This window comes from Saccopteryx bilineata, chromosome 2 (assembly GCF_036850765.1).
Source record: "Saccopteryx bilineata isolate mSacBil1 chromosome 2, mSacBil1_pri_phased_curated, whole genome shotgun sequence".
NCBI classification, from domain to species: domain Eukaryota; kingdom Metazoa; phylum Chordata; class Mammalia; order Chiroptera; family Emballonuridae; genus Saccopteryx; species Saccopteryx bilineata.
Genome location: NC_089491.1, coordinates 312,979,641 through 312,985,640, shown reverse-complemented (window position 1 = coordinate 312,985,640; position 6,000 = coordinate 312,979,641).

The window sequence follows — 6,000 nt, the reverse complement described above, 5'->3', positions numbered from 1 at the left end:
ATGGAGCTATCCTCAGCATCCAGGACCAACTTTGTTCAAACCATTTGAGCCATGGCTGTAGAAGGGAAGAGAGAGAGAGAAATTGGGGGGGGGGGTAGAAGCAGATGCTTGCTTCTCCTGTGTGCCCTGACCAGGAATCGAACCTGGGACTTCCACACACTGTCTGATACGCTACTACTGAGCCAACCGGCCCGCCCAGGGCCAGTAATCTCTTTTTCTTAAAGTCAACTGATTGTAGATGTTAATCACACACTTACAAAATACCATCATGGCAACAGTGTTAGTGTTTGAGTGAATAACTAGGTACTATACAGCCTAGCCAAATTGACATATAACTAACCATCATACTAAGTTTGAAATCTCCATTAGATATTTTGAAGCAGCTGTCAACACAAATCCAGAGTTCAGGAGGGATTTATCCTAGAGGTATCAAAATTTTAAATTGTATTAATACACATAACATAAAATTTGCTATTATTGACATTTAGTCATTCATAATGTTGTGCAATCATCACCACTCTCTACTTCCAGAACATTTTCATCATCTAAAAATGAAACTCTGGGCGTTGACCAGGAGTGTGGAAGTCCCGGGTTCGATTCCCAGTCAGGGCACACAGGAGAAGCGCCATCTGCTTTTCCACCCTTCCCCCTCTCCTTCCTCTCTGTCTCTCTCTTCCCCTCCCACAGCCAAGGCTCCATTGGAGCAAAGGTGGCCCAGGCACTAAGGACGGCTCTATGGCCTCCGCCTTGGTCGTGAGAATGGCATCAGCAGCAAGGGATCAACGTCCCAGATGGGCAGAGCATCGCCCCCAGATGGGCATGCCAGGTGGATCCTGGTCGGGTACATGTGGGAGTCTGTCTGACTGCCTCCCTGCTTCTAACTTCAGAAAAATACCAAAAATAAATAAATAAATAAAAATAAAAACAAAACTGTACTAATTAAGCAGTCATTCCCCATTCTTTCTTCCCTCCAGCCCCTGGAAACCACCAATCTGCTATATGTCTCTATAGATATTCTGTTCTACATATTTCATATAATAGAATTACACAATATATGACTTCTGTGTCTAGGTTATTTCACTTAATGATTTCAAGATTAATCCATGTTGTAGCATGTATCAATACTTCACTTCCCTGGCCGGTTGGCTCAGCGGTAGAGCGTCGGCCTGGCATGCGGGGGACCCGGGTTCGATTCCCGGCCAGGGCACATAGGAGAAGCGCCCATTTGCTTCTCCACCCCCCTCCCCTCCTTCCTCTCTGTCTCTCTCTTCCCCTCCCGCAGCCAAGGTTCCATTGGAGCAAAGATGGCCCGGGCGCTGGGAATGGCTCCTTGGCCTCTGCCCCAGGCACTAGAGTGGCTCTGGTCGCTGCAGAGCATCGCCCCCTGGTGGGCAGAGCTTCGCCTCCTGGTGGGCAGAGTTTCGACCCTGGTGGGCGTGCCGGGTGAATCCCCGTCGGGCGCATGCAGGAGTCTGTCTGACTGTCTCTCCGTTTCCAGCTTCAGAAAAATACAAAAAAACCCCAAAACTTCACTAGTGGCCTGACCTGTGGTGGTGTAGTGGATAAAGCATCAACCTGGAAATGCTGAGGTCGCCGGTTCAAAACCCTGGGCTTGCCTGGTCAAGGCACATATGGGAGTTGATGCTTCCAGCTCCTCCCCCCCTTCTCTCTCTCTGTCTCTCCTCTCTCTCTTTCCCTCTGTCTCTCCTTCTCCTCTCTAAAAAAATGAATAAAAAAAATAAAAAATAAATAAAATAAGACAAAAAGATACTTCATTAGTTTTTATCATTGCATAATATTACATTGTATAACTATACCACAATTTGTTTCTACTTTTTTGCTGTTGTAAATAGTGCTTCTATGAACATTCCTGTACAAGTTTTTGTTTGAATACTTGTTTTCAATTCTTTTGCGTACATATGCAGAGTGAAATTGCTTGGTCATATGGTAATTTTGTTAACCTTATTGAGAAAACACCAAACTATTTTCCACAGCAGACGCACTATTTTACATTTCCACCAGCAATGTTTAAGGGTTCCAATTTCTCCACATCCTCGCTGACAGGGGTTTTGTCTGTTTTATTTTATTTTATTTTTTTACAAGACAGAGAGAGTCAGAGAGAGGGATAGACAGGGACAGACAGACAAAACGAAGAGATGAGAAGCATCAATCATTAGTTTTTCGTTGCACATTGCGACACCTTAGCTGTTCATTGATTGCTTTCTCATATGTGCCTTGACCACAGGCCTTCAGCAGACCAAGTAACCCCTTGCTCGAGCCAGCGACCTTGGGTCCAAGCTGGTGAGCTTTTGCTCAAACCAGATGAGCCTGCAGTCAAGCTGGTGACCTCAGGGTCTCAAACCTGGGTCCTCCACATCCCAGTCCGACGCTCTATCCACTGCGCTGCTGTCTGGTTTTTTTTATTTTTATTTTTTAATTTTTTTAAATTTTTTAACAGAGAGAGAGAGTCAGAGATGGATAGACAGACAGACAGAAACAGAGAGATGAGAAGCATCAATCATTAGTTTTTCGTTGTGCATTGCAACACTTTAGTTTTTCATTGATTGCTTTCTCATAAGTGCCTTGACCGGGAGCCTTTAGCAGACTGAGTAACCCCTTGCTTGAGCCAGCGACCTTGGGTCCAAGCTGGTGAGCTTTTTGCTCAAACCAGATGAGCCCACGCTCAAGCTGGCGACCTTGGGGTCTCGAACCTGGGTCCTCTGCATCCCAGTCTGACGCTCTATTCACTGTGCCACCACCTGGTCAGGCTGTCTGTTTTAATTATAGCCATCCCAGTGGGTGTGAAGTGGGATCTGATATGGTTTTTATTTTATTTATAAGTTTTAAAAGTTATTTGAGAGAGAGAGAGAGAGAAAGAAAGAAACGTCTAGCCCTGGCCAGTTTGCTCAGTGGTAGAGCGTCAGCCCAGTGAGTGGATGTCCCTGGTTCAATTCCTGATCAGGGCACACAGGAGAAGTGACCAACTGCTTCTCCATCTACCCTTCTCACTCCCTTTCTCTCTCACTTTCTCTCCAGCAGCCATGGCTCAATTGGTTCGAGCACATAAGCCCTGGGTGCTGAGGATGGATCTGAGGAGCCTCCACCTCAGGTGCTAAAAAATAGCTCAGTTGCCATCATGACCCTAGATGGGCAGAACATCAGCCCCTGTTGGGGGCACATGCAGAAGTCTGTCTCTCTATCTCCCCTCCTCTCACTTGGAAAAGAAGGGGAAAAAAAAGAAACATCTACCTGTTGTTCCACCCATTCATGCACTCGCTGTTTTACTCCCATATGTGCCCTGACTGGGGATCGAACCCACAACCTTGGTAAATCCAGATGAGCTACCTCGCCAGGGCTCACTATGGCTCTGATTTGTATTTTCTTAATGACTGATAATATTGAGCACCTTTTCACATGCTTGTTGACCATTTGTACATCTTTGGAAAAATATCTATTCAAGTCTTTAGCCTTTTTTCTTTTCTTTTAAGTGAGAGGAAGGGAGATAGACATACTACCGCATAGCCCAGACTAGGATTCACACGGCAGCCCCTGTCTGAGGCGATGGTCCTGTCAACAGAGTTATCCTCAGCGTTGGGGGGCCAACACTGGAATCAAGCCACTGGCTCAAGAGGTGAAGAGAAGCAGATGGTTGCTTCTCGTGTGTGCCCTGACCAGGGTCTTTTGCCTATTTTTAAATTGGGTTGTCTTTTTGTTTTGAGTCGTGGAAATATTTATTTTGAAAAGAACTGACTCTCCACTCCAGGCATTCAGTTACTCATTTAAAGAGCTCTTCTTCTTGTTTTAAATTCACTCATAGGCAAATACATAGTTTCAGAGTTGAACAGACCCTTAATGTCATTTATGCCACCTCCAGGATGTCCCCTCTTTCTGCAATTTTTTTAAGTTCCCAAGTTTCAAAATTGGTTGTCTACCCTTAGTCCTTCCTGCTGCACAATGGCCTCTACTGTTTTGACTCCATGGATGAGAAAAATTACATCAGATTTTAATTTAAGGATACCAATAGACCTCAAACACCAGGTGACACATTTAGACCTGGATCTTCAAGAATTGTCCCGTGACTCAATTTATAAGGTGACTAATTGTTCTCCTTTAGGGAGGACAGCCCTTCTTTTGTAAGTTCCATCCTCCCTTAAAAAGTGTCCTCCTAAACTTGACTCCAATGGCAAGAGAAGTGAAGGCAAAGATAAATGAATGGGACTACATCAGAATAAAAAGTTTTTGCTCAGCAAGAGAAACTGATATCAAAATAAACAGACAGCCAACTAAATGGGAAATGATATTTTCAAACAACAGCTCAGATAAGGACCTAATATCCAAAATTTACAAAGAACTCATAAAACTCAACAACAAACAAACAAACAATCCAATAAAAAAATGGGAAGAGGACATGAACAGACACTTCTCCCAGGAAGAGATACAAATGGCCAACAGATATATGAAAAGATGCTCAGCTTCATTAGTTATTAGAGAAACGCAAATCAAAACTACAATGAGATACCACCTCACCCCTGTTAGATTAGCTATTATCAACAAGACAGGTAATAGCAAATGTTGGAGAGGCTGTGGAGAAAAAGGAACCCTCATTCACTGTTGGTGGGACTGTAAAGTAGTACAACCATTATGGAGGAAAGTATGGTGGTTCCTCAAAAAACTGCAAATAGAACTACCTTATGACCCAGCAATCCCTCTACTGGGTATATACCCCAAAACCTCAGAAACATTGATACGTGAAGACACATGTAACCCCATGTTCATTGCAGCACTGTTCACAGTGGCCAAGATATGGAAACAACCAAAAAGCCCTTCAATAGAAGACTGGATAAAGAAGATGTGGCACATATACACTATGGAATACTACTCAGCCATAAGAAATGATGACATCAGATCATTTACAGCAAAGTGGTGGGATCTTGATAACATTATAAGGAGTGAAATAAGTAAATCAGAAAAAAACAAGAACTACATGATTCCATACATTGGTGGAACATAAAAACGAGACTAAGAGACATGGACAAGAGTGTGGTGGTTACCAGGGGTGGGGGGAGGGAGGACATGGGAGGGAGGGAGGGAGAGAGTTAGGGGGAGGGGGAGGGGCACAGAGAACTAGATAGAGGGTGGCGGAGGACAATCTGACTTTGGGTGAGGGGTATGCAACATAATTTGATGACAAAATAACCTAGACATGTTTTCTTTGAATATATGTACCCTGATTTATTAATGTCATCCCATTACCATTAATAAAAATTTATTAAAAAAAAAAAAGTGTCCTCCTACATGTCCTTGTTTTTGATACTGGAAGACTAATCTGTAAATGTCCGTATTCGATCAATGCAGAGTCGATCCATTGCATGTGATGTGACGTATTTGTATCTAAATGAGTACTTTTTTCTTACAATTACTATTAAAAATTAATAGGCACGTAAGCATAATTACAATATAAAACATTACAAATGTTTTTATTATGCATTTATCATATTATAGTTATTGTTGCAATGAATAAAATGTTTCTTTTATTTATAATATTGTTTACTTCAATTTATTTTTGTCCTTTTCATTGTAAAAAAGTTGGTCAGCCTACCTGTGGTAGCACAGTGGATAAAGCATCGACCTGGAAATGCTGAGGTTGCCAGTTCGAAACCCTAGGCTTGCCTGGTCAAGGTACATATGGGAGTTGATGCTTCCTGCTCCTCCCCACCTTCTCTCTCTGTCTCTCTTTCCTCTCTCTCCTCTGTCTCTCTCTCTCTCCCTTTCTCTCTCCTCTCTAAAAATGAATAAATAAAAAAATAAAATAAAAATTAAAAAGTTGGTCACCTTATGAATTAGAAAAGACACTCATGCGCTGTAGAGCTAAAGGCATGGCGAAGCTAATAAAGGCGTCGCTTCTGCCAGAACTCAAGATAGTCGCCAGGCCAGTTCACTCTCGCCCCGGATGCAGAACGCTATTAATGTGGTTTCTCATCGCTCATCCCCGCCCCCAGA